Source organism: Doryrhamphus excisus, chromosome 2 (assembly GCF_030265055.1).
Source record: "Doryrhamphus excisus isolate RoL2022-K1 chromosome 2, RoL_Dexc_1.0, whole genome shotgun sequence".
Classification (NCBI taxonomy): domain Eukaryota; kingdom Metazoa; phylum Chordata; class Actinopteri; order Syngnathiformes; family Syngnathidae; genus Doryrhamphus; species Doryrhamphus excisus.
This window is the reverse complement of record NC_080467.1, coordinates 4,957,493-4,968,961: the sequence shown is the minus strand read 5'-3', so window position 1 is coordinate 4,968,961 and position 11,469 is coordinate 4,957,493.

The window sequence follows — 11,469 nt, the reverse complement described above, 5'->3', positions numbered from 1 at the left end:
CTATATTGACACTTACTATGGTACCCATTATGTCATTGGATGGTCATATCACCTCGTACTTTGGTACGTGACAAAAAAATAAATTAAAAATTTAAAAAAGCTAAATAAAAATTAATAAAAATTTATTAAAAAATAATAAATTAAATACATTTGCTAAATACAAGGATGAAGAGTCTTGAACCAGTCATGATGTGCTATATATATCACTATATTGACACTTACTATGGTACCCATTATGTCATTGGATGGTCATATCACCTCGTACTTTGGTACGCGACAAAAAATAAAAAAATATAAAACAAATTTAAACTATATTAGGAAAGCAGGAAGTGAACAAATGTAACAGTTACTGATTGTAAAAGTACCAGATGGAGGGGTAGGATTTAATAAGCTTTGCTTCTTCCTACTCCTTTTGGACATGTGGAACTGGGAACTGATTATGGGATGCATTCAATTGTAATCTGATGCATGTTCAAATGAAATAAAACCATTAACAATTATTTTCAGTAAAAAGTCCATTCATTATTGATTCTTCAGGGGTCCATTGTCTTGGGTTTCCATTTTTGTACACTCGGCACTTTGAGCTCACGTTATCACAAGATTGAAACGAGTGATCCCGAACTTTGTATTTAGATTTGGCGTGTTCCTGTATGTTCTCTGTCCAGTTGAAGTACATGGTGCAGATTTTGGGTAACATACCTGGTCACCTACTCTGCGCCGGTTTGCACACCCACAAATACTTCAAGGAGAACAAGGACAGTGTTTTCCCAAAATGGCAGCTAAAGGTACTGTAATCTTTTAAAGCATTTCCTATGTTTTCCGCTTATTATTATTATTATTATTGTTCCTGTAGACCGATGAAGAATGTGAAGATATGAATGGCGAATGCATCATTTCTGAATCTGGGGTGTTGCAGCTACACAGCTTGGATGAGCTTGTCACAGTAAGCGGTGGCTTTCAATCAACCAATCACACATTGACATTTCAGACAAGATAACCACAGAGCTCTCGCCTTCTCAAATGTAGTTCCACAAGAAGAAAAAAAAGTCCATCATCTTAGAAGACCGTAGAGCATTTGTGGACTTCCTGAAATGTCTTCTCCAAATAGACGTTGAGCACAGGATCGGCCCAGAGAAGGCACTCCAACACCCATTTCTCACCATGAGCCATTTGCAGAACAGCAAACGACTCTAGTAAGTGTTGTTGGACTTGTTTCATGACACCTTAGACCAGAGGTAGGGAACCTATGGCTCGGGAGCCAGGTAGGGCTCTTTTGATGACTGTATCTGGCTCTCAAGCATTTACCACAATAAAAATGTATGTTTGCTAACATTTTAAAGTAAACATCACAGAAATCACTGTTAAAAATATTAAAAAACAACAACTTTCTTATGCATTTTAATCCGTCCATCTATTTTCTACTGCAATACGGCTGACCATATCTATCTTTCCTGATGATATTTTCCAGGTCAAACACCAAAACTCGATTATTACTGGGTAATGCGGTAGTGTACCTCGGTCATTAAGATGTAAATGTAAACTTTCCTCCTTTAGTCAAATAGTCACCTAGCTAAAGCTGCAGAACCAAGCCTTCTGGCAAAGATGGCCAAAAGAATGAAATATACTGAGTACGGTGCAAAACCATGCAGCAGCAGAAGTTGCATTAATGGCAGCAAGTATTTGATTTATTATTGGACACTGCGCTGCTCACAAAAGTGTGCTGGCCACACCCCATTGGCGTGGGGTAGTGTGCCTGGTCTACGTAATTAGAGCCCATTATATCTGAAACTGTTGGTCTTACATAAAAATGCACACATTTTATTGCATTCAATGTTTAAAAAAATGTATATGGCTCTCACAGATACACATTTTAAAATATCTGGTCTTCATGGCTCTTATAGCCAAAAAGATTCCCGACCCCTGCCTTAGACTCACAAGCACCAAAGGAGGTTCTCGTAGGGCCAACCAAAATCCGGTCAAACTGACACATTTGTTTTCTTAACTAAAGTTTTGTTTTTCTTGTTCTTTTTCAGTGCCTTAAAAAGCTTTTATGAAATGCAGACGCTCACTCACTCCCAAAAGGACTCTCAGCTCGGGGATATCAAAGTCCGCCTCCCTGCGGCCTGTCCATCTGGGAACACCGATGGTTCACGTGACCAAGGTCCATATGAGGACTCGCTGTCCACTGACAGTGCGCAATATGAGTGCCAAAATGAAAGCCCACTTCCCACTGATTGCTCGCTTGATCCGGATCTATTCAAAAACCCGCTCCTCGCTGGTTGTCCAGATGAGGGCCCGCTTCACTCTGGCAGTGCACATGATGAAGGCCCAGAGGAGGGTCCATGTGAGAAGACTACTGACAGTCCACATGCACAGAATGAGTATTCACTGGTCTCGGACAGTTCAGGTGATCAGGGTTTCTACGTGTACCCACAGCTCGGCGATGATCCACTTAAGGAAGGTCTGTATAAGGAACCACTGCTCACTAACAGTCCATATGATGAGAGTCTCTTCGAGGACCCTCTGCCCACTGACAGTTCCCATGAGGATCCACCATCCACCGAGAGTACCCTCGATGAGGGTCTGTGCGAGGACCCACTGCCCACTGACAGTACTCATGCTGAGAGTCAGAATAAGTACCCACTTGCTTCGGACAGTACAGTTTATCAGGAACAATATGAGGACCGACTAGACACTGACAGTCCACATGAGGACCGACTGTCCACAGAGTGTGCCCTCTATGAGGGTGTCTACGAGCACCCGCTGCCCACCAACAGTCCGCATGCTGAGTGTCAGAATGAGTACCCACTGGCGTTGGACGGTACAGGTTATCAGGGTCTATACGAGGCTCCACAGGCCACAGACAGTCAGTGTGACCCATTGATCACTATAAATTCAGACAAAAAAGATCTCCGTGAGGACCCACTGGTCAGTGACGGCGCACCTCTTGATGGTCCGAATAAGAACCCACTGCAAACTGAGAGTGGACTTGATGACGGTCTGCATCAGGACCCACTTCCCGCTGACAGTGGGCGTTACAAGAATCTGTACGAGGACCCACTGCCCAGCAACAGTGATGGCGTACATGACCAACGTCCAGTTGAGGACAAACCACTAATTGACACTGCACATCAAAGTCCACCGAAGAAGACCGATTCACCTCGTTCACCTGAACACCACTGCAGTGATCAAAAGTGTATTGATCAGAGTTTACCCGATCAAGGTCCATCGGTGGACGCGAGGCCAACTGTCGGTTATTTTGCTAGAGTTTCTGTTGGTCAAGATCCTCTCAAGGAAGCTCTAGCCAATGACAGTTCACGGACTACATGGAAGAAAAAGTGGATAAGAAGTAGTTGTCTTTTTTTTGGATGGCTTATGAGGACTAGAAAGTCTCCGTCTCATCAAGGTCACCCTGATCAGGATTCTAACGGTCAAGGTCCATGTGAGGCTAAACTCCCCAGAGATGATGTGTGTATTAAGTCAAAGAAGAACCAATTAAAGAAACTTCTGCATTTTTTAGGAAGGATTACCAAAAAAGGGAATGTTTCATTTTGCCAAAATCCCATTGATAAAACTCACATAAACAAACCTCTTACAGACCCGGTACCTGCTAAAAAGCTAGCTGATCCAGATACTATTGGTGCATGTCCATCTTATCAAGTGCTATCTGATCAAGGACCGACAAAAAAGTCACCGCCTACCGATATCCAATCTGGGAAAAGTTGTCAAGATGTAAATTCACCTCATCAAGTCCCACTGGGAACTTTTGGTCCATGTGAGGACCCTCTACCCTGTGATGTTGTATGGGATCCAGGTCAACATGAGGACCGACCGACTCTACAAACTGGTCAAAGTTCTGAAGCTCATGACACTACTGATCACAGTTTATGTCGAGAGACTAGAACCACTGTTGGTCCGTCCACTGGAGAACCAATGGCCCAAAGTGTATTCAAGAAGAATCTACACAATATCAAGCCCAAACCAAAGACAAGGTGGATAGAAAATATCAGTCATCTTTGTGGAAGGAAACAACGGACTAAGTCTAACCAAAGTCACCCTAATCAGGATTCTATTGGTCAAGGTCCATCTGGATGTCAAGATCCATTGGGTGGTAAAAAACTTTCCACAGAATGTGGACAGGACAAGCTAAAAAAATGTAATTCCCCAGGCAGAATGAGAAAACTTAAGACTAACAAAATACATCCTACTGGATAAGGTCCAAAGACGTACCAGTTTTCTGCACCTGGATTGTGTCATGTCCACAAAGTCCCGTAAACTAGCCGGGACCTTGTTTGTCGAGATCAAGCCAAAAGTTTCATATGTTACACTACACAACAGCTATTAAATAGGGCGCTACGATTTCCGCGCAATTGGCCAATAAAAACGGAATTTAGCGTTAAACATGGAATCTCGTGGAAATTGACATAATGTGAATGTAATGCCATCATTCCCCCGGCTCCTGAAGTAAACATATCAAAATGGTGACCTGAAACACAGGCGAAATTCTGCAGAAACTCTTCGCACGGCACGTGAATTAAAGCTACCGAGATCAGCTTAGTTTAGCACAGCATGCTAGTGCAGCTGTTGTGTGTGCTTGCACAAAACTGGGTGACTATATTTTTATGTAAGCAATAATTTTATGACGCCAACCGACAAGGTGCAAGTTCTGAGTGGGAAAAAAAAACCCAGCTCGTCTTAACACACACAGATCACAATTCCAGCCTTCAAAATACCAGTACTGTTTGCCACATCTTGTGCAAACAAAACAAGTCATTAAAAATGCATCAGTGACAACAACCGCCTTAGTCAAAAGCAGAGTTTGTTGAAGATTCTGTAGCAATGTATTCAGACGCTTATTAAAAAAAGTTAGCCAGGCTTTGTCCATTTCTAAATTACTGGGCAAATTGTCCAATAATGTATTGCATCAGGGAAAGGAGTTTGCACACCCACAATAGCTTTACATTTACTTATACCTTTACTTTTATACTTTGAACCAACTGTGCCTTTTCTGTTACCTGACGCAACGAGTGGTTATACAGGTTCAATATGTAACTTCTGCCATCTAGTGGAAGAAAATGTCACTGTTCTCCCTGTCACTATACTTTGTAGTAAATAAAATCATTATTTTTGGAATTAAGTGAAATTGGATAACTTCCTGCAACACAGTGGTTGGGACTGGCGGCCTTAAAGGGGCCTCTTATGTTTATTTTCTACTTTTCTGACCTATTGTATTCTATTCTATTCTCATTCAAATCCATTGGATTTTTGCCCTCAAAATGCGCTGACTTTGTGAATATAACACCATATTGCACTATATTACGATATCAAAAAGACATTATACTACTTAACATTGTTAAAAAATAATAAGAATTCTGTGTGTGTGTGATACCAAAAAGACATACTAGTTTCATTGTTAAAACAAATTAACTCTGCGCATGCGTGTCAGCATTGGTTAACTAACAACGGTTAGCATAACTCTCTGCGCATGCGTGTCAGCATTGGTTAACTAACAACAGTTAGCATGGTGGAGCTAAATTAGCTTATACATTTGGCAGCGGCGTCCCCTGTGGATTCGTAGCCAGACTCATCCAAAAACAAGACCCCTTGGACTTAACAAGACCCCTTGGACTTAAGAAGGCACCATAGTTCACTTACTTGTTCTTTACGGTGAGAAGCATCCAAATGGCCAGAAAGTGGAGCCCTTTTAAATCACAGCGCCGAAGTGCAACGTCACGACAAGTCACGTGACGTATCCTTGCGCTTGCGCAGAAGTGGCCGCGCCGCTTATGGTGCCTGCATTTATTTAATTTTTTAAAATATATATTTTATTACAAACTTCATTTGTACAAAACAATATAAGCAGAATTACAGGAACATAAAAGTGCAATTCTACTGAACAATATCAACAAATAAATAAAATGTATTATTATTATTATTATTATTAGTGATGTCAACACAACAGCGAATTGTACAGTATAGGTATAAATTACAACAAAATCCTGCTCATATCGACGTTATAGTTGTGATTGTGTTATGAATAAATAATACAAATAAATAAATTCGTCGAAAATTGACAAATTTGTGTGTGTTGTGCTGAGGCAACACCAGATGGCGCCATTACTCTGCTCTCGACACGTGACCTCATGCTGTCCACTCATATAGTCCATAGGTCGTCATTGATGGGCTTTCATAGTGTCCATAAACTACAGGTACCCTGTTGAAAGGTCACATGTCATGGGTGTAAAACAGCCGCCTGGGATAGGCTCCAGCTTCCCCATCACCCTGACCAAAATGAAGTATAGAAAATGGATGATGTTTGTTTGGAGTCACTGTCATGTGACACCCACATTAAGAGATGATTGCGGTCCTTAATGAAAGTGAGTGTGAGCGCGTCTGTTGACAGAATCTTGGCACCCCATCAGCTGTGAGGATGAGGAGGAGTCCCCGTATCGGCCGCTAAGCCCGGCTTAGGTGAAACACCAGCAAATGCTTCGGAAAACAACTCACCGTCTCCGTTTGTTGTCATTCCAAAGCCAGTTATGCTTGGCTGCGACCCCCGCCGCCGTGTCACCTATCTCACCGCTAGACAAACACGACCAGGTCGCGACCCCTCGCTGTTTGGATTCTCCGACCAACACAAACCACTCCTGTCAAACAAGAATGCTACCAGGCCCGGCGCTGACGGACCCCATTCATCCAATTCCAGTGTTCCTGTTAGCTAACGTGACAGCTCCCAGGTGTCATGGCCGTCCTGACAGCTGACTGTTGAGTCCAAGTCAGATGTTCCCGATGTAAGACGAAGCACACTCCTGCCTGCAGGCGGTGCTCGCCCATGTTTGGACGGGCGGGGCGGGGCGGGGCGAGGCTCCTGCTGTAGAACCTTTATCGGGCGACTTCGATGCCAGACCGCTTGGACCCGGCCACGCCCACAAGCTCCACTCGGGCGGAATAAGTGGAAACACCTGTGAGGGTGGAGAAATTAAACGCCTCAATCAGCAAGCGGCGTTTTTTTTTTTTACCCCGGCGGAGTTCATGAATTACGTGAACTCTTGAACCGTAGTCTGGAATGTGGCACGCACTCCAACTTCCTGGGAAAAATGCGTCCCGACAAGTCACAGGCACGACATTTCTGCACTTCGAACACCACGCTCGAAGCATTGGCCTTCCGTTACGACGCAGACACACTCAAGATGGAGGCTGTTATGCCCCGCCCACTCCATCACCCTCATTTCTATCACGCATCTAATGTTTCCATTTGTGAGATTTGGTCCACTGCTGTGTCTTAAATGGAATACCCAAATACCGTTCCCCACTATTGAGGGTGCTATTCCTCCATCACTAAGCACACTCAACATTTTGAGTGCAAAAGAATAATTGTGAGTGCACAAGTGCATCAACTTGTGTGCATGTTACACTCAAAATGGTGAGTGTGCGGTGTTAGTACCCTCAGGCTGCACAGTGGGCGAGTGGTTAGCGCGCAGACCTCACAGCTATGAGACCCGAGTTCAATTCCACCCCCGGCCATCTTTGTGTGGAGTTTGCATGTTCTCCCTGTGGGTTTTCTCCTGGTACTCCGTTTTTTCCCCCATTCCAAAAACATGCTAGGTTAATTAGCGACTCCAAATTGTCCATAGGTATGAATGTGAGTGTGAATGGTTGTTTGTCTATATGTGCGCTGTGATTGGCTGGCCACCAGTCTAGGGTGTACCCCGCCTCTCACCCCAAGACAGCTGGGATTGGCTCCTAGTGAGGATAAGCGGTAGAAAATGAATGAATGAATATGGACAACATTCACCCACTCAAGAAGTAAGTACACAGTGTGCACAGTATACTTAGTGTACTATTAAGTACAGAAGTGCACAAATTGAAAACCAACCATGGATTGAGGATCAAGAGTGTGTCTCTATTAGTTTTGTGAGTGCAGAAGTGCGCACTTAAAACAGTCAAAAAGGTGCAAGAGTGCACTGATGAACAATTAGCACCCTCAATAGTCGCCATCTTTGCTCGGCTTGCGAAAGGGGAGGTACTAACTCCAGTGATTGCAACTTACCATAAAAAAGGAGAGAAGAAGAAGAATGAATATTGCCATAATAATTTCCATTAAGTGTACAATGACAGGGCTGCACGGCGGTCGAGTGGTTAGCGCGCAGACCTCACAGCTAGGAAACCAGGGTTCAATTCCACCCTCGGCCATCTCTGTGTGGAGTTTGCATATTCTCATGTGTGGGTTTTCTCCGGGTACTCCGGTTTCCTCCCACATTCCAAAAACATGCTAGGTTAATTAGCGACTCCAAATTGTCCATAGGTATGAATGTGAGTGTGAATGGTTGTTTGTCTATATGTGCCCTGTGATTGGCTGGCCACCAGTCCCAGGGTGTACCCCGCCTCTCGCCCCAAGACAGCTGGGATAGGCTCCAGCAGGGGGAACCTGAGGATAAGCGATAGAATATTAATGAATGAATGAATGTACAATGACAGTAATGGATTTTATGGAACAGCACTACACTGTCAACATTCACACACTCAAGAACTAAGTACACAGTGTGCATTGTATACTTATTAAAGTGTACTGTCTTTCAATTTGTGCACTTAAAACATTCAAAATGGTGAATGGACAGTGATAACTTCAAAGAATGGCGATGAGGAGCGAGACATGGTGATGGAAGCAAATACTGTGATTGTTATTTCTGTTAAGTGCACAATGACAGTACAGTGAAAATAAGTACACAGTATTGAGAGTACACTTATTGATTTCCATTTGAGACACAGTCAATCAATGTACACTCACCATCTTGAGTGTTTTGAGTCCAGGTACTGACAGTGTACTGCATTCGACCCTACTTCTCAGTGTAAGTACTCAAAAGTGTATAAGTACACAAGTGCACCAAGTGAGACACCTCACCTCTACCAGCTGACCAGGTGACTTAATTAAACGCACCCTGATGGCCTGTCAAAGCACGCTGAAAGTGCTGACACATGATCACGTAGTCACATGACGTGAAGTGTGTCAGCCCTCAGACACTCCAGCAAGGTCAGAGGTCATGGCCAGTGGGTCTTGGTCAAGGACACGGCGGCAGACCAGCCGTGGATTTGACCTGCTCACCTGGGAGTGGAGGTGTTTTGCGTCGCTCCTGCAGGCTGACGAGTGGAATGCTGACATAACAGATGTTGTCTGACCAAGGCGGTAATTATCTTCCTCCCCCTGCCCCAAACTCCTCTTCCTCCAGACTTCAGTCATTCACGTCAAGAGTCGCATTTGCTTCTTCACGTGCACTTTCGCCCGACAGTGGGGAGGCTTAGCTTATTCATACATGCTAATGTTAGCATGATAACACCTATCATGATACTGCTAAATGTTTATATAATCGTCTATCAATGAAAAATTATACTATGCTAATGTTAGCATACTAAACATTACATAACATTAGCATGCTAACACCATGCTAAGTGGTTATACATGTGCCTACTACCTATAAAAATATGTAGAAAGGCTGCAATGCTAACACTATCATGCTAACACCTAGCATAATTGTGGTAAGTGTTTATGTAAATGTCTAGCTATGAAAATGGCTAAAAATGCTGCTATGCTAATGATAGCAAGTTAACACCGAGTATAATAGTGTTAAGTCTTTATATAAGTGTCTACCTATGACAATAGCTAAAAATGCCACTATGCTAATGTTAACATGCTAGCAATGCTAACATGCTAAACTTAGCATGATAACACCTATCATGATACTGCTAAGTGTTTATATTAACATTAGCATGCTAACACCATGCTAAGTGGTTACACATGTGTCTACTACCTATAAAAATATGTAAAAAGGCTGCAATGCTAACACTATCATGCTAACACCTAGCATAATTGTGGTAAGTGTTTACATAAATGTCTAGCTATGAAAATGGCTAAAATGCTGCTATGCTAATGTGCTCATGTTAGCAAGTTAACACCGAGTATAATAGTGTTAAGTCTATTATATAAAATTTGTCAGAGATTTTTTTTGTTAAAAAAAAATCTATACATTTTTAAAAAAAAATCAATTAAAAATATCAAATTATTTAGGGGGACTTAAGAACATTTTAGGGGGCTTCGTAGTAGTCGGCTAGTATTAGCCTGCTTATTGGCTTACTTATTAGCCTGCTTTTGCCCAATTACTATATGAAAAACATTAACATTAGCATGCTAACACCGTGCTAAGTGTCTATACATGTGCCTATTACCTATGAAAATATGTAAAAAGGCGTCAATGCTAACATGCTAACACTATCATGCTAACACCTAGCATTATAGTGGTTTATGGTGTAAGTGTTTATATAAGTGTCTACCTATGACAATAGCTAAAAATGTCACTATGCTAATGTTAATGTTAGCACCCTAACGTTAGCATGCTAACCCCTCGGATTAGCAGATTAATGAGTGCTACTTTGCATATTTGTACCTCTCCGAAAAACAATGTCCAGGCTCCTACTGGTGGATGGTGGCTCTGTATTCATTTCGTGCTTTTAATTTGTAATTTTTCAAATGTTCCTGTCTTAGTTTCACACAATACTTGTACGCTCTACTATTATTTATGTCCATTCTCGTCATGCTAAGCGGTAAAGCATGCGTGACAATCCTTTCCGGACTGTCAAGTGCATGTCTCTACAATTGGAGACAAGTGAGGAGACCTGAGTTCATTTGCATGTTCTGCCTGTGCGTGCTTGGGTGGGTTCTCCTCCAAAAAAATATTTTCTAGGTTCCAAATTGTCCATAGGCGTTAATGTACGGTCGCCAGCCAATCACAGGCTGAAGACACCCGGGATAGGCTCCAGTACACCGGCGACCCGAGTGAGGACAAGCGGTATAGAACATGTGTGGGTGTTGTGTAATGCGGCCGTTGTGTTTGCACCCTCGCCGGTTCCCATCCCTCCCAGTTGACCGCCCAGTGACCTGCATGGCCGGGTGGCACCGCGGTGAACCCTGGTCCAAAATGTGTCCAAGTTCACAATGACTGGCTGCCCATCAGATAACGACCTTGGCAGAGCTGCAAGCGGGCTTAATTAGGCCAGCCTATTGGTCCCCCCCTTGCACCCCAACACACACACACACACACACACAGGACCAACTCCAAACGCCCCAAACGTGACCTCAGTCACTTTGCTCTCTAACGAGGTTACACATGCAATTTGCTTTCTGCCTCCACAAAGAAGATAATAACACCGTCATCATCCTACTATTTGTTTATTATTTACAATACCTTGTACAGTGTGTGTACTGTGTGTGTACTGTGTGTGTACTGTGTGTGTGAGCATTCAGACAAAAACAACACAACAATCTAACTGTTCATGGACAACATCTACCGAGTACCACGCAGATAAAAGTGCTAACTCCTTCCATCGTTCATTCATGATCATATTATTAGGCACCCCCTGCCTCTATCGACAACAGCTTATTCAAACTTCTACTTCATTTCACAGCAACGATAACTG